Raw genomic sequence first — 22,883 nt, forward strand, 5'->3', positions numbered from 1 at the left:
CCTCTGATTCCCCATCTCTGATTTCGCACATCTGATTCCCTGCCTCTGATTCCCCACCTCTGATTCCCCATATCTGATTCCCCGCCTCTGTTTCCCCGCCTCTGATTCCCCGCCTCTGTTTCCCTATATCTAATTCCCCACCTCTGATGCCCCAACTCTGATTCCCCGCCTCTGATACCCCAGCTCTGATTCCCCGCCTCTGATTCCCTGCATCCGATTCCCCATATCTGATTCCCCGCCTCTGTTTCCCCGCCTCTGATTCCCCGCCTCTGTTTCCCCATATCTGATTCCCGCCTCTGATTCCCAACTATGATTCCCCGCCTCTGATTCCCCAGCTCTGATTCCCTGTCTCTGATTCCCCGCGTTCTATTCCCTGCCTCTGATTCCCCGCCTTTGATTCCCCATCACTGATTCACCACCTCTGATTCCCTACCTTTGATTCCCCATATCTAATTCCCCGCCTCTGTTTGCCCGCCACTGATTCCCCGCCTCTGTTTCCCCATATCTGATTCCCCGCCTCTGATTCCCCAACTCTGATTCCCTGCCTCAGATTCCGCAGCTCTGATTCCCCGCCTTTGATTCCCCCCGTCTGATTCCCAGCCTCTGAATCCCCGTGTCTGATTTCCTGCCTCTGATTCCTCGCCTCTGATTCCCCATCTCTGATTCACCGCCTCTGATTCCCCACCTCTGATTCCCCATCTCTGATTCCGCACATCCAATTCCCTGCCTCTGATTCCCCAACTCTGATTCCCCACCTCTGATTCCCCAGCTCTGATTCCCCGCCTCAGATTCCCCGCGTCTGATTCCCTGCCTCTGATTCCCCGCCTCTGATTCCCTGCCTCTGATTCCCCATATCTGATTCCCCATATCTGATTCCCCGCCTCTGATTCCCCAACTCTGATTCCCCGCTTCTGATTCCCCAGCTCTGAATCCCCGCCTCTGATTCCCCGCGTCTGATTCCCTGCCTCCGATTCCCCGCCTCTGATTCCCCATCTGTGATTCACAACCTCTGATGCCCCACCTCTGATTCCCCATATCTGATTCCCCGCCTCTGTTTCCCCGCATCTGATTCCCCGCCTCTGATTCCCCATATCTGATTCCCCGCCTCTGATTGCCCACCTCTGATTCCCCGCGTCTGATACCCTGCCTCTGATTCCCAGCCTCTGATTCCCCATCTCTGATTCACCACCTCTGATTCCCGGCCTCTGATTCCCCATCTCTGATTCCGCACATCCGATTCCCTGCCTATGATTCCCCACCTCTGATTCCCCGCCTCTGATTCCCCATATCTGATTCCCTGCCTCTGTTTCCCCGCCTCTGATTCCCTACCTCTGTTTCCCCATATCTGATTCCCCGCCTCTGATTCCCCAACTCTAATACCCCGCCTCTGATTCCCCAGCTCTGATTCCCGCCTCTGATTCCCCGCATCTGATTCCCTGCCTCTGATTCCCCGCCTCTGATTTCAGTCCTCTGATTCCCATCATCTGATTCCGGCCTCTGATTCCCTGCCTCTGATTCCCCATCTCTGATTCCGCACATCTGATTCCCTGCCTCTGATTCCCCACCTCTGATTCCCCATATCTGATTCCCCGCCTCTGTTTCCCCGCCTCTGATTCCCCGCCTCTGTTTCCCAATATCTAAGTACCCACCTCTGATTCCCCAAATCTGATTCCCCACCTCTGATTCCCCAGCTCTGATTCCCCGCCTCTGATTCCCCGCATCTGATTCCCTGCATCTGATTCCAAGCCTCTGATTCCCTGCCTCTGATTCCCAACCTCTGATTCCCCACCTCTGATTCCCCATATCTGATTCCCCGCCTCTGTTTCCCCGCCTCGGATTCCCCGCCTCAGTTTCCCCATATCTGATTCCCGGCCTCTGATTCCCCGCCTCTGATTCCCCGCCTCTGATTCGCTGCCTCTGATTCCCCATCTCCGATTCCCTGCCTCTGATTCCCAACCTCTGATTCCCCACCTCTGATTCCCCATATCTGATTCCCCGCCTCTGTTTCCCCGCCTATGATTCCCCGCCTCTGATTCCCAACTCTGATTCCCCGCCTCTGATTCCCCAGCTCTGATTCCCCGTGTTTGATTCCCTGCCTCTGATTCCCTGCCCTGATTCCCCATCTCTGTTTCACCGCCTTTGATTCGCCACCTCTGATTCCACATATCTGATTCCCCGCCTCTGTTTCCCCGACTCTGATTCCCTTCCTCTGATTCCCAACCTCTGATTCCACACCTCTGATTCCCCATATCTGATTCCCCGCCTCTATTTCCCCATATCTGAATCCCCGCCTCTGATTCCCCAACTCTGATTCCCCGCCTCTGATTCCCCAGCTCTGATTCCCCGCCTCTGATTCCCCGTGTCTGATTCCCTGCCTCTGATTCCCCGCCTCTGATTCCCCGCCTCTGATTCCCTGACACTGAATCCCTGCCCCTGATTCCCCACCTCTGATTCCCCATATCTGATTCCCCGCCTCTGTTTCCCCGCCTCTGATTCCCCGCCTCTGATTCCCCATATCTGATTCCCTGCCTCTGATTCCCCAACTCTGATTCCCCGCCTCTGATTCCCCAGCTCTGAATCCCCGCCTCTGATTCCCCGTGTCTGATTCCCTGCCTCTGATTCCCTGCCTTGATTCCCCATCTCTGATTCACAACCTCTGATTCCCCACCTCTGATTCCCTATATTTGATTCCCCGCCTCTGATTGCCCACCTCTGATTCCCCGCCTCTGATTCGCCAGCTCTGATTCCCCGCCTCTGATTCCCCGCATCTGATTCCCTGCCTCTGATTCCCCGCCTCTGATTCCCCATCTCTGATTCACCGCCTTTGATTCGCCACCTCTGATTCCCCATATCTGACTCCCCACCTCTGTTTCCCGGCCTCTGATTCCCCGCCTCTGATTCTCCATATCTCATTCCCCGCCTCTGAATCCCCATCTCTGATTCCCGGACTCTGATTCCCCACCTCTGATTCCCGGCCTCTTATTCCCAGCATCTGATTCCCGGCCTCTGATTCCCGGCCTCTGATTCCCCGCTTCTGATTCTGATTCCCTGCCTCTGATTCCCCATCTCTGATTCATCACATCTGATTCCCTGCCTCTGATTCCCCACCTCTGATTCCCCATATCTGATACCCCGCCTCTGTTTCCCCGCCTCTGATTCCCCGCCTCTATTTCCCTATATCTAATTCCCCACCTCTGATGCCCCAACTCTGATTCCCCGCCTCTGATTCCCCAGCTCTGATTCCCCGCCTCTGATATCCCGCATCCGATTCCCCATATCTGATTCCCCGCCTCTGTTTCCCCGCCTCTGATTCCCCGCCTCTGTTTCCCCATATCTGATTCCCCGCCTCTGATTCCCAACTATGATTCCCCGCCTCTGATTCCACAGCTCTGATTCCCTGCGTCTGATTCCCTGCGTTCTATTCCCTGCCTCTGATTCCCCGCCTGTGATTCCCCATCACTGATTCACCACCTCTGATTCCCCACCTCTGATTCCCCATATCTAATTCCCCGCTTCTGTTTGCCCGCCTCTGATTCCCCGCCTCTGTTTCCCCATATCTGATTCCCCGTCTCTGAATCCCCAACTCTGATTCCCTGCCTCTGATTCCCCAGCTCTGATTCCCCGCCTTTGATTCCCCCCGTCTGATTCCCAGCCTCTGAATCCCCGTGTCTGATTTCCTGCCTCTGATTCCCCGCCTCTGATTCCCCATCCCTGTTCCTCTGATTCCCCACATCTGATTCCCCATCTCTGATTCCGCACATCCGATTCCCTGCCTCTGATTACCCAACTCTGATTCCCCACCTCTGATTCCCCAGCTCTGATTCCCCGCCTCAGATTCCCCGCGTCTGATTCCCTGCCTCTGATTCCCCGCCTCTGATTCCCCATCTCTGATTCCCCACCTCTGATTCCCCGTGTCTGATTCCCTGCCTCTGATTCCCCGCCTCTGAATCCCAGCCTCTGATTCCCCATATCTGATTCCCCGCCTCTGATTCCCTGCCTCTGATTCCCCAGCTCTGATTCCCCGCCTTTGATTCCCCCCGTCTGATTCCCAGCCTCTGAATCCCCGTGTCTGATTTCCTGCCTCTGATTCCCCGCCTCTGATTCCCCATCTCTGATTCACCGCCTCTGATTCCCCATCTCTGATTCCCCACCTCTGATTCCCCATATCTGATTCCCTGCCTCTGTTTCCCCGCCTCTGATTCCCCACCTCTGTTTCCCCATATCTGATTCCCCGCCTCTGATTCCCCAACTCTAATACCCCGCCTCTGATTCCCCAGCTCTGATTCCCCGCCTCTGATTCCCCGCATCTGATTCCCTGCCTCTGATTCCCCGCCTCTGATTCCAGGCCTCTGATTCCCAGCATCTGATTCCGGCCTCTGATTCCCGGCCTCTGATTCCCTGCTTCTGATTCTGATTCCCTGCCTCTGATTCCCCATCTCTGATTCCGCACATCTGATTCCTTGCCTCTGATTCCCCACCTCTGATTCCCCATATCTGATTCCCCGCCTGGGTTTCCCCGCCTCTGATTCCCCGCCTCTGTTTCCCAATATCTAAGTCCCCGCCTCTGATTCCCCAAATCTGATTCCCCACCTCTGATTCCCCAGCTCTGATTCCCCGCCTCTGATTCCCCGCATCTGATTCCCTGCATCTGATTCCAAGCCTCTGATTCCCTGCCTCTGATTCCCAACCTCTGATTCCCCACCTCTGATTCCCCATATCTGATTCCCCGCCTCTGTTTCCCCGCCTCGGATTCCCCGCCTCTGTTTCCCCATATCTGATTCCCGGCCTCTGATTCCCCGCCTCTGATTCCCCGCCTCTGATTCCCTGCCTCTGATTCCCCATCTCCGATTCCCCTCGTCTAATACCCCGCCTCTGATTCTCCGCCACTGATTCACCGCATCTGATTCCACGCCTCTGATTCCCCGCCTCTGATTCCCCGCCTCTGATTCCCCGCCTCTGATTCCCCGCCTCTGATTCCCCGCCTATGTTTACCCGCCTCTGATTCCCCGCCTCTGATTCCACGCCTCTGATTCCCCGCCTCTGATTCCCCGCCTCTAATTCCCCGCCTCTGATACCGCACCTCTGATGTCCCGCATCTGATTCCCTGCATCTGATTCCCCGCCTCAGATTCCCCGCCTCTGATTTCCCGGCTCTGATTCCCCGCCTCTGATTCCCCACCTATGTTTACCCGCCTCTGTTTACTCGCCTGTTTTCCCGCCTCTGGTTCCCCAACACAGATTCCCTGCCTCAGATTCCCTGCCTCTGATTCCCTGCCTCTGATTCCCTGCCTCTGATTCCCTGCATCTGATTGCACGCCTCTGATTCCCCGCCTCTGATTCCCCGCCTCTGATTCCCCACCTCTGATTCCCCACTTCTGATTCCCTGCCTCTGATTCACCGCCTCTGTTTCCCCGCCTCTGATTCCCCGCCTCTGATTCCCCACTTCTGATTGCCCGCCTCTGATTCCCTGCCTCTGATTCCCCACATCTGATTCCCCACTTCTGATTCCCCGCCTCTGATTCCCCGCCTCTGATTCCACGCCTCTGATTCCCCGCCTCTGATTCCCCGCCTCTGATTCCCCGCCTTTGATTTCCCTCATCTAATACCCCACCTCTGATTCCCCGCCTCTGATTCCCCGCATCTGATTCCCCGCCTCTGATTCCCCGCCTCTGATTCACCGCCTCTGATTCCCCGCCTCTGATTCCCTGCCTCTGATTCCCCGCCTATGTTTACCCGCCTCTGTTTACCCGCCTGTTTCTCCGCCTCTGATTCCCCACCTCAGATTCCCTACCTCAGATTCCGTGACTCTGATTCCCTGCCTCTGATTCCCTGCCTCTGATTCCCTGCATCTGAATGCCCATCTCTGATTCTCAACCTCTGATACCCCGCCTCTGATTCCCCACCTCTGATTCCCCGCTTCTGATTCCCCGCCTCTGATTCCCCGCCTCTGATTCCCCGCCTCTGATTCCCCGCCTCTGATTCCCCACCTCTGATTCACTGCCTCCCTTTCCGCTCAACTTTCCTGGCCTACGTTTCCCCACATATCTTTCCCCGCCTCTGATTCCCTGCCTCTGATTCCCCGCCTCTGATTCCCCGCCTCTGATTCCCCACCACTGTCTCTACGCCTCTCTTTTGCCTGCACTCTTTCCCCTCCACTCTTTCCGTGCCTCTCTTTCCCTCCCTTAATTTCAACAACTCTGTTTGATCTGTTCTGTGTAACTCATTTTCAACATACAAGTTCCAACCACTATGTTTCGCCCATCTCTTTCGCCGCCTCTATTTATGCACCTATGTTTACCCGCTTCTGTTTACCCGCCTGTTTCCCCACATCTCTTTCCCCACCTCTGATTCCACGCCTCTGATTCGCCGCCTCTGATTGCCCCCCTCTGATTCCCTGCCTCTGATTCCCCGCCTCTGATTCCCCGCCTCTGATTCACCGCCTCCCTTTCCGTGCATCTTTCCTGGCCTACGTTTCCCCACATCTCTTTCCCCACCTCTGATTCCACGCCTCAGATTCGCCGTCTCTGATTTCCCGCCTCTGATTCCCTGCCTCTATTTCCGTGCCTCTTTCTCTGCATCTCGTTTCCCAAATCTCATTTCCCCCTTCTGATAACCCTCATCAGATTCCCTGCCACAGATTCCCTGCCTCAGATTCCCTGCCTCAGATTCCCTGCATCAGAGTCCCTTCATCTGATTCCCTGCCTCTGATTCCCCGCCTCTGATTCCCCACCTCTGACTCGATGCCTCAGATTCCCTGCCTCTGATTCACTGCCTCTGATTCCCTGCCTCTGATTTCCTGCATCTGATTGCCCGCCTATGATTCTCCGCCTCTGATTCCCCGCCTCTGATTCCCCACCTCTCATTCTCCGCCTCTGATTCCACGCCTCTGATTCCCTGCATCTGATTCCCTGCCTCTGATAACCTGCCTCTGATTCCCTGCCTCTGATTCCCTGCCTCTGAGTCCCCACCTCTGATTCCCCGCGTCCGATTCCGCACCCATGTTTCACCGCCTCTGTTGCTATGCTTCTGATTTCCCGGCTCAGATTCACCGGCTCTGATTCCGCACCTCTGATTCCACGCCTCTCTTTCTGTGTCTCTGATTCCCCGCCTCTGATTCCACGCCTCTGATTACCCGCCTCTGATACCCTGCCTCTCTTTCCCTGCCTCTATTTCCGTGCCTCTTTCTCTGCATCTCGTTTCCCACATCTCATTTCCCCCTTCTGATAACCCGCATCAGATTTTCTGCCACAGATTCCCTGCTTCAGATTCCCTGCCTAAGATTCCCTGCATCAGATTCCCTTCATCTGATTCCCTGCCTCTGATTCCCCGCGGCTGATTCCCTGCCTCTGATTCCCAGCCTCTGTTTACCCGCCTGTTTCCCCGCCTCTGATTCACTACCTCATATTCGCCCCCTCAGATTCCCTGCCTCTGATTCCCTGCCTCTGATTCCCTGCCTCTGATTCCCCGCCTCTGATTCCCCGCCTCTGATTCCCCGCCTCTGATTCCCCACCTCTGATTCCCCACTTCTGATTCCCCGCCTCTGATTCCCCGCCTCTGATTCCCCGCCTCTGATTCCCCGCCTCTGATTCCCCACCTCTGATTCACTGCCTCCATTTCCGCTCAACTTTCCTGGCCTACGTTTCCCCACATATCTTTCCCCGCCTCTGAATTCCCGCCTCTGATTCCACGCCTCTGATTCCCCGCCTCTGATTCCCCGCCTTTGATTCCCAGCCTCTGATTCCCCTCCTCTGATACCCCGCTTCTGATTCCCCACCTCTGATTCCCCGCATCTGATTCCCCGCATCTGATTCCCCGCCTCTTATTCCCCGCCTCTGATTCCCCGCCTCTTATTCCCCGCCTCTGATTCCCCGCCTCTGATTCCCCGCGTATGTTTACCAGCCTCTGTTTACCCGCCTGTTATCCCGCCTCAGATTCCCTGCCTCAGATTCCCTGCATCAGATTCCCTTCATCTGATTCCCTGCCTCTGATTCCCTGCCTCTGATTCCCCGCCTCTGATTCCCTGCCTCTGATTCCCCACCTCAGATTCCCCCCTCTGATTCCCCGCCTCTGATTCCCCGCCTCTGATTCCCCGCCTCTGAATCCCCCCTCTGATTCCCCGCCTCTGATTCCCCGCCTCTGATTCCCCACATCAGATTCCCTGCCTCGGATTCCCTGCCTCAGATTCCCTGCCTCAGATTCCCTGCATCAGATTCCCTTCATCTGATTCCCTGCCTCTGATTCCCTGCCTCTGATTCCCCGCCACTGATTCGCCACCTCTGTCTCTACGCCTCTATTTTGCCTGCACTCTTTCCCCTCCACTCTTTCCGTGCCTCTCTTTCCCTCCCTCAATTTCAACAACTCTGTTTGATCTGTTCTGTGTAACTTATTTTCAACATACAAGTTCCAACCACTATGTTTCGCCCATCTCTTTCGCCGCCTCTATTTATGCACCTATGTTTACCCGCTTCTGTTTACCCGCCTGTTTCCCCACATCTCTTTCCACACCTCTGATTCCACGCCTCTCATTCGCCGCCTCTGATTGCCCCCCTCTGATTCCCTGCCTCTGATTCCCCGCCTCTGATTCGCCGCCTCTGATTCACCGCCTCCCTTTCCGCGCAACTTTCCTGGCCTACGTTTCCCCACATCTCTTTCCCCACCTCTGATTCCACGCCTCAGATTCGCCGTCTCTGATTTCCCGCCTCTGATTCCCTGCCTCTGATTCCCCGCCTCTGATTCCCTGCCTCTGATTCCCCCCTCTGATTCCCCGCCTCTGATTCCCCACCTCTGATTCCCCGCATCTGATTCCCTGCCTCTCTTTCCCTGCCTCTATTTCCGTGCCTCTTTCTCTGCATTTCGTTTCCCAAATCTCATTTCCCCCTTCTGATAACCCTCATCAGATTCCCTGCCACAGATTCCCTGCCTCAGATTCCCTGCCTCAGATTCCCTGCATCAGATTCCCTTCATCTGATTCCCTGCCTCTGATTCCCCGCCTCTGATTCCCCACCTCTGACTCCCTGCCTCAGATTCCCTGCCTCTGATTCCCTGCCTCTGATTCCCTGCCTCTGATTTCCTGCATCTGATTGCCCGCCTATGATTCTCCGCCTCTGATTCCCCGCCTCTGATTCCCCGCCTCTGATTCCCCGCCTCTGATTCCCCGCCTCTGATTCCCCGCATCTGATTCCCTGCCTCTGATAACCTGCCTCTGATTCCCTGCCTCTGATTCCCTGCCTCTGAGTCCCCACCTCTGATTCCCCGCGTCCGATTCCGCACCCATGTTTCACCGCCTCTGTTGCTATGCTTCTGATTTCCCGGCTCAGATTCACCGGCTCTGATTCCGCACCTCTGATTCCACGCCTCTCTTTCTGTGTCTCTGATTCCCCGCCTCTGATTCCACACCTCTGATTACCCGCCTCTGATACCCTGCCTCTCTTTCCCTGCCTCTATTTCCGTGCCTCTTTCACTGCATCTCGTTTCCCACATCTCATTTCCCCCTTCTGATAACCCGCATCAGATTTTCTGCCACAGATTCCCTGCCTCAGATTCCCTGCCTCAGATTCCCTGCATCAGATTCCCTGCCTCAGATTCCCTGCATCTGATTGCCCGCCTCTGATTCCCTGCCTCTGATTCCCTGCCTCTGATTCCCTGCATCTGATTGCCCGCCTCTGATTCCCTGCCTCTGATTCCCCGCCTCTGATTCCCCGCCTCTGATTCCCCGCCTCTGATTCCCCGCCTCTGATTCCCCACGTCTGATTCCCCGCCTCTGATTCCCCGCCTCTGATTCCCCGCCTCTGATTCCCCGCCTCTGATTCCCCACCTCTGATTCACTGCCTCCATTTCCGCTCAACTTTCCTGGCCTACGTTTACCCACATATCTTTCCCCGCCTCTGAATTCCCGCCTCTGATTCCACGCCTCTGATTCCCCGCCTCTGATTCCCCACCTCTGATTCCCCGCCTCTGATTCCCCTCCTCTGATACCCTGCTTCTGATTCCCCACCTCTGATTCCCCGCATCTGATTCCCCGCATCTGATTCCCCGCCTCTGATTCCCCGCCTCTGATTCCCCGCCTCTGATTCCCCGCCTCTGATTCCCCGCCTATGTTTACCCGCCTCTGTTTACCCGCCTGTTTCCCCGCCTCAGATTCCCTGCCTCAGATTCACTGCATCAGATTCCATTCATCTGATTCCCTGCCTCTGATTCCCCGCCTCTGTTTACCCGACTGTTTCCCCGCCTCTGATTCACTACCCCATATTCGCCATCTCAGGTTCCCTGCCTCAGATTCCCTGCCTCAGATTCCCTGCATCAGATTCCCTTCATTTGATTCCCTGCGTCTGATTCCCTGCCTCTGATTCCGTGCATCTGATTGCCCGCCTCTGATTCCCCGCCTCTGATTCCCCGCCTCTGATTCCCCACCTCTGATTCCCCACTTCTGATTCCCCGCCTCTGATTCCCCGCCTCTGATTCCCCGCCTCTGATTCACCGCCTCTGATTCCCCGCCTCTGATTCCCCACCTCTGATTCCCCACTTCAGATTGCCCGCCTCTGATTCCACGCCTCTGATTCCCCGCCTCTGATTCCCCACCTCTGATTCCCCACTTCTGATTCCCCACCTCTGATTCCCAGCCTCTGATTCCACGCCTCTGATTACCCACTTCTGAATCCCCACCTCTGATTCTCCGCCTCTGATACCCTGCCTCTGATAACTTTTTACTGATTCCCTGCCTCAGATTCCCTGCCTCCGATTCCCTGCCTCAGATTCCCTGCCTCAGATTCCCTGCATCAGATTCCCTTCATCTGATTCCCCACCTCTGATTCCCCACCTCTGTCTCTACGCCTCTATTTTGCCTGCACTCTTTCCCCTCCACTCTTTCTGTGCCTCTCTTTCCCTCCCTCAATTTCAACAACTCTGTTTGATCTGTTCTGTGTACCTAATTTTCAACACACAAGTTCCAACCACTATGTTTCGCCCATCTCTTTCGCTGCCTCTATTTATGCAGCTATGTTTACCCGCTTCTGTTTACCCGCCTGATTCCCCACATCTCTTTCCCCACCTCTGATTCCACGCCTCTGATTCCCCGCCTCTGATTCCCCGCCTCTGATTCCCCGCCTCTGATTCCCCGCCTCTGATTCCACGCCTCTGATTCACCGCCTCCCTTTCCGCGCAACTTTCCTGGCCTACGTTTCCCCACATCTCTTTCCCCACCTCTGATTCCACGCCTCAGATTCGCCGCCTCTGATTTCCCGCCTCTGATTCCCTGCCTCTGATTCCCTGCCTCTGATTCCCCACCTCTGATTCCCCCCTCTGATTCCCCGCCTCTGATTCCCAGCCTCTGATTCCCCACCTCTGATTCCCCGCCTCTGATTCCCTGCCTGTCTTTCCCTGCCTCTATTTCCGTGCCTCTTTCTCTGCATCTCGTTTCCCACATCTCATTTCCCCCTTCTGATAACCCGCATCAGATTCCCTGCCACAGATTCCCTGCCTCAGATTCCCTGCCTCAGATTCCCTGCATCAGATTCCCTTCATCTGATTCCCTGCCTCTGATTCCACGCCTCTGATTCCCCACCTCTGATTCCCTGCCTCAGATTCCCTGCCTCTGATTCCCTGCCTCTGATTCCCTGCCTCTGATTTCCTGCATCTGATTGCCCGCCTCTGATTCTCCGCCTCTGATTCCCCGCCTCTGATTCCCCGCCTCTGATTCGCCGCCTCTGATTCCCCGCCTCTGATTTCCCACCTCTGATTCCCTGCCTCTGATAACCTGCCTCTGATTCCCTGCCTCTGATTCCCGGCCTCTGAGTCCCCACCTCTGATTCCCCGTGTCCGATTCCGCACCCATGTTTCACCACCTCTGTTGCTCTGCTTCTGATTTCCCGGCTCAGATTCACCGGCTCTGATTCCGCACCTCTGATTCCACGCCTCTCTTTCTGTGTCTCTGATTCCCTGCCTCTGATTCCCCACCTCTGATTCCCCCCTCTGATTCCCCGCCTCTGATTCCCAGCCTCTGATTCCCCACCTCTGATACCCTGCCTCTCTTTCCCTGCCTCTATTTCCGTGCCTCTTTCTCTGCATCTCGTTTCCCACATCTCATTTCCCCCTTCTGATAACCCGCATCAGATTCCCTGCCACAGATTCCCTGCCTCAGATACCCTGCCTCAGATTCCCTGCATCAGATTCCCTTCATCTGATTCCCTGCCTCTGATTCCCCGCGGCTGATTCCCTGCCTCTGATTCCCCGCCTCTGTTTACCCGACTGCTTCCCCGCCTCTGATTCACCACCTCATATTCGCCATCTCAGGTTCCCTGCCTCTGATTCCCTGCCTCTGATTCCCTGCCTCTGATTCCCTGCATCTGATTGCCCGCCTCTGATACCCTGCCTCTGATTCCCCGCCTCTGATACCCCGCCTCTGATTCCCAGCCTCTGATTTCCCACCTCTGATTCCCCACTTCTGATTCCCCGCCTCTGATTCCCCGTCTCTGATTCCATGCCTCTGATTCCCCGCCTCTGATTCCCCGCCTCTGATTCCGCGCCTCTGATTCCCCGCCTCTGATTCCCCGCCTCTGATTCCCCACCTCTGATTCCCCACTCCTGATTCCCCGCCTCTGATTCCCCACGTCTGATTCCCCGCCTCTGATTCACCTCCTCTGATTCCCCGCCTCTGATTCCCCGCCTCTGATTCCCCACCTCTGATTTCCCCGCCTCTGATTCGCTGATTCAGATTCCCCGGCTCTGATTCCCCACCTCTGATACCCCACTTCTGATTCCCCACCTCTGATTCCCCGCCTCTGATTGCACGCCTCTGATTCCCCGCCTCTGATTACCTGCCTCTGATTCCCCGCCTCTGATTCCCCACCTCTGATTCCCCACTTCTGATTCCCCGCCTCTGATTCCCCGCGTCTGATTCCCCGCCTCTGATTCACCTCCTCTGATTCCCCGCCTCTGATTCCCCGCCTCTGATTCCCCACCTCTGATTTCCCCGCCTCTGATTCGCTGATTCAGATTCCCCGGCTCTGATTCCCCACCTCTGATTCCCCACTTCTGATTCCCCACCTCTGATTCCCCGCCTCTGATTGCACGCCTCTGATTCCCCGCCTCTGATTCCCCGCCTCTGATTCCCCGCCTCTGATTCCCCTCCTCTGATACCCCGCCTCTGATTCCCCACCTCTGATTCCCCGCATCTGATTCCCCGCCTCTGATTCCCCGCCTCTGATTCCCTGCCTCTGATTCCCCACCTCTGATTCCGCGCCTCTGATTCCCCGCCTATGTTTACCCGCCTCTGTTTACCCACCTGTTTCCCCGCCTCTGATTCCCCACCTCAGATTCCCTGCCTCAGATTCCCTGCCTCTGATTCCCTGCCTCTGATTCCCTGCCTCTGATTCCCTGCATCTGATTGCCCGCCTCTGATTCTCCGCCTCTGATTCCCCGCCTCTGATTCCCAACCTCTGATTCCCCGCTTCTGATTCCCTGCCTCTGATTCCCCGCCTCTGATTCCCCGCCTCTGATTCCCCGCCTCTGATTCCCCACCTCTGATTCAATGCCTCCCTTTCCGCTCAACTTTCCTGGCCTACTTTTCCCCACATATCTTTCCCCGCCTCTGATTTCCCGCCTCTGATTCCACGCCTCTGAATCCCCGCCTATGTTTACCCGCCTCTGTTTAACCGCCTGTATTCCCGCCTCTGATTCCCCACCACAGATTCCCTGCCTCAGATTCCCTGCCTCAGATTCCCTGCATCAGATTCCCTTCATTTGATTCCCTGCGTCTGGTTCCCTGCCTCTGATTCCCTGCCTCTGATTCCCTGCATCTGATTGCCCGCCTCTGATTCCCCGCCTCTGATTCCCCACCTCTGATTCCCCACTTCTGATTCCCCGCCTCTGATTCCCCGCCTCTGATTCCCCGCATCTGATTCACCACCTCTGATTCCCCGCCTCTGATTCCCCGCCTCTGATTCCCCACTTCTGATTGCCCGCCTCTGATTCCACGCCTCTGATTCCACGACTCTGATTCCCCACCTCTGATTCCCCACTTCTGATTCCCCACCTCTGATTCCCCGCCTCTGATTCCACGCCTCTGATTCCCCACCTCTGATTCCCCACTTCTGATTCCCCACCTCTGATTCTCCGCCTCTGATACCCTGCCTCTGATAACTTTTTACTGATTCCCTGCCTCAGATTCCCTGCCTCCGATTCCCTGCCTCCGATTCCCTGCCTCAGTTTCCATGCATTAGATTCCCTTCATCTGATTCCCTGCCTCTGATTCCCCGCCTCTGATTCCCCGCATCTGATTCCCCACCTCTGTCTCTACGCCTCTATTTTGCCTGCATTCTTTCCCCTCCACTCTTTCAGTGCCTCTCTTTCCCTCCCTCAATTTCAACAACTCTGTTTGATCTGTTCTGTGTAACTAATTTTCAACACAAAAGTTCCAACCACTATGTTTCGCCCATCTCTTTCGCTGCATCTATTGATGCAGCTATGTTTACCCGCTTCTGTTTACACGCCTGTTTTCCCACATCTCTTTCCCCACCTCTGATTCCACGCCTCTGATTCCCTTCCTCAGATTCCCTGCCTCAGATTCCCTGCATCAGATTCCCTTCATCTGATTCCCCGCCTCTGATTCACCGCCTCCCTTTCCGAGCAACTTTCCTGGCCTACGTTTCCCCACATCTCTTTCCCCACCTCTGATTCCACGCCTCTGATTCCACGCCTCTGATTCCCCGCCTCTGATTCCCCACCTCTGATTCCCCTCTCTGATTTCCCGCCTCTGATTCCCCCCTCTGATTCCACGCCTCTGATTACCCGCCTCTGATACCCTGCCTCTCTTTCCCTGCCTCTATTTCCGTGCCTCTTTCTCTGCATCTCGTTTCCCACATCTCATTTCCCCCTTCTGATAACCCGCATCAGATTCCCTGCCACAGATTCCCTGCCTCAGATTCCCTGCCTCAGATTCCCTGCATCAGATTGCCTGCATCTGATTGCCCGCCTCTGATACCCTGCCTCTGATTCCCCGCCTCTGATTCCCCGCCTCTGATTCCCCGCCTCTGATTTCCCACCTCTGATTCCCCACTTCTGATTCCCCGCCTCTGATTCCCCGTCTGTGATTCCACGCCTCTGATTCCACGCCTCTGATTCCGCGCCTCTGATTCCCCGCCTCTGATACCCCGCCTCTGATTCCCCGCCTCTGATTCCCTGCATCTGATTCCCCGCCTCAGATTCCCCGCCTCTGATTCCCCGACTCTGATTCCCCGCCTCTGATTCCCCGCCTCTGATTCCCCGCCTATGTTTACCCGCCTCTGTTTACCCGCCTGTTTCCCCGCCTCTGATTGCCCACCTTAGATTCCCTGCCACAGATTCCCTTCCTCAGATTCCCTGCCTCAGATTCCCTGCATCAGATTCCCTTCATCTGATTCCCTGCCTCTGATTCCCCGCCTCTGATTCCCCACCTCTGATTCCCTGCCTCAGATTCCCTGCCTCTGATTTCCTGCATCTGATTGCCCGCCTCTGATTCTCCGCCTCTGATTCCCCGCCTTTGATTCCCCGCCTCTGATTCGCCGCCTCTGATTCCCCGCCTTTGATTTCCCACCTCTGATTCCCTGCCTCTGATAACCTGCCTCTGATTCCCTGCCTCTGATTCCCGGCCTCTGAGTCCCCACCTCTGATTCCCCGTGTCCGATTCCGCACCCATGTTTCACCACCTCTGTTGCTCTGCTTCTGATTTCCCGGCTCAGATTCACCGGCTCTGATTCCGCACCTCTGATTCCACGCCTCTCTTTCTGTGTCTCTGATTCCCTGCCTCTGATTCCCCACCTCTGATTCCCCCCTCTGATTCCCCGCCTCTGATTCCCAGCCTCTGATTCCCCACCTCTGATACCCTGCCTCTCTTTCCCTGCCTCTATTTCCGTGCCTCTTTCTCTGCATCTCGTTTCCCACATCTCATTTCCCCCTTCTGATAACCCGCATCAGATTCCCTGCCACAGATTCCCTGCCTCAGATACCCTGCCTCAGATTCCCTGCATCAGATTCCCTTCATCTGATTCCCTGCCTCTGATTCCCCGCGGCTGATTCCCTGCCTCTGATTCCCCGCCTCTGTTTACCCGACTGTTTCCCCGCCTCTGATTCACCACCTCATATTCGCCATCTCAGGTTCCCTGCCTCTGATTCCCTGCCTCTGATTCCCTGCCTCTGATTCCCTGCATCTGATTGCCCGCCTCTGATACCCTGCCTCTGATTCCCCGCCTCTGATACCCCGCCTCTGATTCCCAGCCTCTGATTTCCCACCTCTGATTCCCCACTTCTGATTCCCCGCCTCTGATTCCCCGTCTCTGATTCCATGCCTCTGATTCCCCGCCTCTGATTCCGCGCCTCTGATTCCCCGCCTCTGATACCCCGCCTCTGATTCCCCGCCTCTGATTCCCTGCATCATATTCCCCGCCTCAGATTCCCCGCCTCTGATTCCCCGACTCTGATTCCCCGCCTCTGATTCCCCGCCTCTGATTCCCCGCCTCTGATTCCCCGCCTATGTTTACCCGCCTCTGTTTACCCGCCTGTTTTCCCGCCTCTGATTGCCCACCTCAGATTCCCTGCCTCAGATTCCCTGCCTCTGATTCCCTGCATCTGATTGCCCGCCTCTGATTACCTGCCTCTGATTCCCCGCCTCAGATTCCCCACCTCTGATTCCCCACTTCTGATTCCCCGCCTCTGATTCCCCGCGTCTGATTCCCCGCCTCTGATTCACCTCCTCTGATTCCCCGCCTCTGATTCCCCGCCTCTGATTCCCCACCTCTGATTGCCCCGCCTCTGATTCGCTGATTCAGATTCCCCGGCTCTGATTCCCCACCTCTGATTCCCCACTTCTGATTCCCCACCTCTGATTCCCCGCCTCTGATTGCACGCCTCTGATTCCCCGCCTCTGATTCCCCGCCTCTGATTCCCCGCCTCTGATTCCTTTCTCTGATACCCCGCCTCTGATTCCCCACCTCTGATTCCCCGCATCTGATTCCCCGCCTCTGATTCCCCGCCTCTGATTCCCTGCCTCTGATTCCCCACCTCTGATTCCGCACCTCTGATTCCCCGCCTATGTTTACCCGCCTCTGTTTACCCACCTGTTTCCCCGCCTCTGATTCCCCACCTCAGATTCCCTGCCTCAGATTCCCTGCCTCTGATTCCCTGCCTCTGATTCCCTGCCTCTGATTCCCTGCATCTGATTGCCCGCCTCTGATTCTCCGCCTCTGATTCCCCGCCTCTGATTCCCAACATCTGATTCCCCGCTTCTGATTCCCTGCCTCTGATTCCCCGCCTCTGATTCCCCGCCTCTGATTCCCCGCCTCTGATTCCCCACCTCTGATTCAATGCCTCCCTTTCCGCTCAACTTTCTTGTCCTACTTTTCCCCACATATCTTTCACCGCCTCTGATTTCCCGCCTCTGATTCCACGCCTCTGAAACCCCGCCTATGTTTACCCGCCTCTGTTTAACCGCCTGTTTTCCCGCCTCTGATTCCCCACTACAGATTCCCTGCCTCAGATTCCCTGCCTCAGATTCCCTGCATCAGATTCCCTTCATTTGATTCCCTGCGTCTGGTTCCCTGCCTCTGATTCCCTGCCTCTGATTCCCTGCATCTGATTGCCCGCCTCTGATTCCCCGCCTCTGATTCCCCACCTCTGATTCCCCACTTCTGATTCCCCGCCTCTGATTCCCCGCCTCTGATTCCCCGCATCTGATTCACCGCCTCTGATTCCCCGCCTCTGATTCCACGCCTCTGATTCCCCGCCTCTAATTCCCCACCTCTGATTCCCCACTTCTGATTCCCCACCTCTGATTCCCCGCCTCTGATTCCATGCCTCTGATTCCCCACCTCTGATTCCCCACTTCTGTTTCCCCACCTCTGATTCTCCGCCTCTGATACCCTGCCTCTGATAACTTTTTACTGATTCCCATCCTCAGATTCCCTGCCTCCGATTCCCTGCCTCAGATTCCCTGCCTCAGTTTCCCTGCATTAGATTCCCTTCATCTGATTCCCTGCCTCTGATTCCCCGCCTCTGATTCCCCGCATCTGATTCCCCACCTCTGTCTCTACGCCTCTATTTTGCCTGCACTCTTTCCCCTCCACTCTTTCAGTGCCTCTCTTTCCCTCCCTCAATTTCAACAACTCTGTTTGATCTGTTCTGTGTAACTAATTTTCAACACAAAAGTTCCAACCACTATGTTTCGCCCATCTCTTTCGCTGCATCTATTGATGCAGCTATGTTTACCCGCTTCTGTTTACCCGCCTGTTTCCCCACATCTCTTTCCCCACCTCTGATTCCACGCCTCTGATTCCCCGCCTCTGATTCCCCGCCTCTGATTCCCCGCCTCTGATTCACCGCCTCCCTTTCCGAGCAACTTTCCTGGCCTACGTTTCCCCACATCTCTTTCCCCACCTCTGATTCCACGCCTCAGATTTGCCGCCTCTGATTTCCTGCCTCTGATTCCCTGCCTCTGATTCCCCGCCTCTGATTCCCAACCTCTGATTCCCCTCTCTGATTTCCCGCCTCTGATTCCCCGCCTCTGATTCCACGCCTCTGATTACCCGCCTCTGATACCCTGCCTCTCTTTCCCTGCCTCTATTTCCGTGCCTCTTTCTCTGCATCTCGTTTCCCACATCTCATTTCCCCCTTCTGATAACCCGCATCAGATTCCCTGCCACAGATTCCCTGCCTCAGATTCCCTGCCTCAGATTCCCTGCATCAGATTCCCTTCATTTGATTCCCTGCGTCTGGTTCCCTGCCTCTGATTCCCTGCCTCTGATTCCCTGCATCTGATTGCCCGCCTCTGATTCCCCGCCTCTGATTCCCCACCTCTGATTCCCCACTTCTGATTCCCCGCCTCTGATTCCCCGCCTCTGATTCCCCGCATCTGATTCACCGCCTCTGATTCCCCGCCTCTGATTCCCCGCCTCTGATTCCCCACTTCTGATTGCCCGCCTCTGATTCCACGCCTCTGATTCCCCGCCTCTAATTCCCCACCTCTGATTCCCCACTTCTGATTCCCCACCTCTGATTCCCCGCCTCTGATTCCATGCCTCTGATTCCCCACCTCTGATTCCCCACTTCTGATTCCCCACCTCTGATTCTCCGCCTCTGATACCCTGCCTCTGATAACTTTTTACTGATTCCCATCCTCAGATTCCCTGCCTCCGATTCCCTGCCTCAGATTCCCTGCCTCAGTTTCCCTGCATTAGATTCCCTTCATCTGATTCCCTGCCTCTGATTCCCCGCCTCTGATTCCCCGCATCTGATTCCCCACCTCTGTCTCTACGCCTCTATTTTGCCTGCACTCTTTCCCCTCCACTCTTTCAGTGCCTCTCTTTCCCTCCCTCAATTTCAACAACTCTGTTTGATCTGTTCTGTGTAACTAATTTTCAACACAAAAGTTCCAACCACTATGTTTCGCCCATCTCTTTCGCTGCATCTATTGATGCAGCTATGTTTACCCGCTTCTGTTTACCCGCCTGTTTCCCCACATCTCTTTCCCCACCTCTGATTCCACGCCTCTGATTCCCCGCCTCTGATTCCCCGCCTCTGATTCCCCGCCTCTGATTCACCGCCTCCCTTTCCGAGCAACTTTCCTGGCCTACGTTTCCCCACATCTCTTTCCCCACCTCTGATTCCACGCCTCAGATTTGCCGCCTCTGATTTCCTGCCTCTGATTCCCTGCCTCTGATTCCCCGCCTCTGATTCCCCACCTCTGATTCCCCTCTCTGATTTCCCGCCTCTGATTCCCCGCCTCTGATTCCACGCCTCTGATTACCCGCCTCTGATACCCTGCCTCTCTTTCCCTGCCTCTATTTCCGTGCCTCTTTCTCTGCATCTCGTTTCCCACATCTCATTTCCCCCTTCTGATAACCCGCATCAGATTCCCTGCCACAGATTCCCTGCCTCAGATTCCCTGCTTCAGATTCCCTGCATCAGATTCCCTTCATCTGATTCCCTGCCTCTGATTCCCCGCCTCTGATTCCCTGCATCTGATTCCCAGCCTCTGTTTACCCGCCTGTTTCCCCGCCTCTGATTCACCACCTCATATTCGCCACCTCAGGTTCCCTGCCTCTGATTCCCTGCCTCTCATTCCCTGCCTCTGATTCCCTGCATCTGATTGCCCGCCTCTGATACCCTGCCTCTGATTCCCCACCTCTGATTCCCCGCCTCTGATTCCCCGCCTCTGATTTCCCACCTCTGATTCCCCACTTCTGATTCCCCGCCTCTGATTCCCCGTGTGTGATTCCACGCCTCTGATTCCCCGCCTCTGATTCCGCGCCTCTGATTCCCCACCTCTGATACCCCGCCTGATTCCCCGCCTCTGATTCCCTGCATCTGATTCCCCGCCTCAGATTCCCCGCCTCTGATTCCCCGACTCTGATTCCCCGCCTCTGATTCCCCGCCTCTGATTCCCCTCCTATGTTTACCCGCCTCTGTTTACCCGCCTGTTTTCCCGCCTCTGATTGCCCACTTCAGATTCCCTGCCTCAGATTCCCTGCCTCAGATTCCCTGCCTCTGATTCCCTGCCTCTGATTCCCTGCATCTGATTGCCCGCCTCTGATTACCTGCCTCTGATTCCCCGCCTCTGATTCCCCACCTCTGATTCCCCACTTCTGATTCCCCGCCTCTGATTCCCCGCATCTGATTCCCTGCCTCTGATTCACCGCCTCTGATTCCCCGCCTCTGATTCCCCGCCTCTGATTCCCCACCTCTGATTGCCCCGCCTCTGATTCGCTGATTCTGATTCCCCGCCTCTGATTCCCCACCTCTGATTCCCCACTTCTGATTCCCCGCCTCTGATTCCACGCCTCTGATTCCACGCCTCTGATTCCCCGCCTCTGATTCCCCGCCTCTGATTCCACGCCTCTGATTCCCCTCCTCTGATACCCCGCCTCTGATTCCCCACCTCTGATTCCCCGCATCTGATTCCCCGCCTCTGATTCCCCGCCTCTGATTTCCTGCCTCTGATTCCCCGCCTCTGATTCCGCGCCACTGATTCCCCGCCTATGTTTACCCACCTCTGTTTACCCACCTGTTTCCCCGCCTCTGATTACCCACCTCAAATTCCATGCCTCAGATTCCCCGCCTCTGATTCTCCGCCTCTGATTCCCCGCCTCTGATTCCCCACCTCTGATTCCCCACTTCTGATTCCAAGCCTCTGATTCCCCGCCTCTGATTCCCCGCCTCTGATTCCCCGCCTCTGATTCCCCACCTCTGATTCACTGCCTCCCTTTCCGCTCAACTTTCCTGGCCTACTTTTCCCCACATATCTTTCCCCGCCTCTGATTTCCCGCCTCTGATTCCACGCCTCTGATTCCCCGCCTATGTTTACCCGCCTCTGTTTACCCGCCTGTTTTCCCGCCTCTGATTCCCCACCACAGATTCCCTGCCTCAGATTCCCTGCCTCAGATTCCCTGCATCAGATTCCCTTCATTTGATTCCCTGCGTCTGATTCCCTGCCTCTGATTCCCTGCATCTGATTGCCCGCCTCTGATTCCCCGCCTCTGATTCCCCGCCTCTGATTCCCCACCTCTGATTCCCCACTTCTGATTCCCCGCCTCTGATTCCCCGCCTCTGATTCCCCGCCTCTGATTCACCGCCTCTGATTCCCCACCTCTGATTCCACGCCTCTGATTACCTGCCTCTGATACCCTGCCTCTCTTTCCCTGCCTCTATTTCCGTGCCTCTTTCTCTGCATCTCGTTTCCGACATCTCATTTCCCCCTTCTGATAACCCGCATCAGATTCCCTGCCTCCGATTCCCTGCCTCAGATTCCCTGCCTCAGATTCCCTGCATCAGATTCCCTTCATCTGATTCCCTGCCTCTGATTCCCCGCCTCTGATTCCCCGCCACTGATTCGCCACCTCTGTCTCTACGCCTCTATTTTGCCTGCACTCTTTCCCCTCCACTCTTTCTGTGCCTCTCTTTCCCTCCCTCAATTTCAACAACTCTGTTTGTTCTGTTCTGTGTACCTAATTTTCAACACACAAGTTCCAACCACTGTGTTTCGCCCATCTCTTTCGCTGCCTCTATTTATGCAGCTATGTTTACCCGCTTCTGTTTACCCGCCTGTTTCCCCACATCTCTTTCCCCACCTCTGATTCCACGCCTCTGATTCCCCGCCTCTGATTCCCCGCCTCTGATTCCCCGCCTCTGATTCACCGCCTCCCTTTCCGCACAACTTTCCTGGCCTACGTTTCCCCACATCTCTTTCCCCACCTCTGATTCCCCGCCTCTGATTCCACGCCTCTGATTCCCCGCCTCTAATTCCCCACCTCTGATTCCCCACTTCTGATTCCCCACCTCTGATTCCCCGCCTCTGATTCCATGCCTCTGATTCCCCACCTCTGATTCCCCACTTCTGTTTCCCCACCTCTGATTCTCCGCCTCTGATACCCTGCCTCTGATAACTTTTTACTGATTCCCATCCTCAGATTCCCTGCCTCCGATTCCCTGCCTCAGATTCCCTGCCTCAGTTTCCCTGCATTAGATTCCCTTCATCTGATTCCCTGCCTCTGATTCCCCGCCTCTGATTCCCCGCATCTGATTCCCCACCTCTGTCTCTACGCCTCTATTTTGCCTGCACTCTTTCCCCTCCACTCTTTCAGTGCCTCTCTTTCCCTCCCTCAATTTCAACAACTCTGTTTGATCTGTTCTGTGTAACTAATTTTCAACACAAAAGTTCCAACCACTATGTTTCGCCCATCTCTTTCGCTGCATCTATTGATGCAGCTATGTTTACCCGCTTCTGTTTACCCGCCTGTTTCCCCACATCTCTTTCCCCACCTCTGATTCCACGCCTCTGATTCCCCGCCTCTGATTCCCCGCCTCTGATTCCCCGCCTCTGATTCACCGCCTCCCTTTCCGAGCAACTTTCCTGGCCTACGT

This window comes from Narcine bancroftii, chromosome 1, assembly GCF_036971445.1.
Source record: "Narcine bancroftii isolate sNarBan1 chromosome 1, sNarBan1.hap1, whole genome shotgun sequence".
NCBI classification, from domain to species: domain Eukaryota; kingdom Metazoa; phylum Chordata; class Chondrichthyes; order Torpediniformes; family Narcinidae; genus Narcine; species Narcine bancroftii.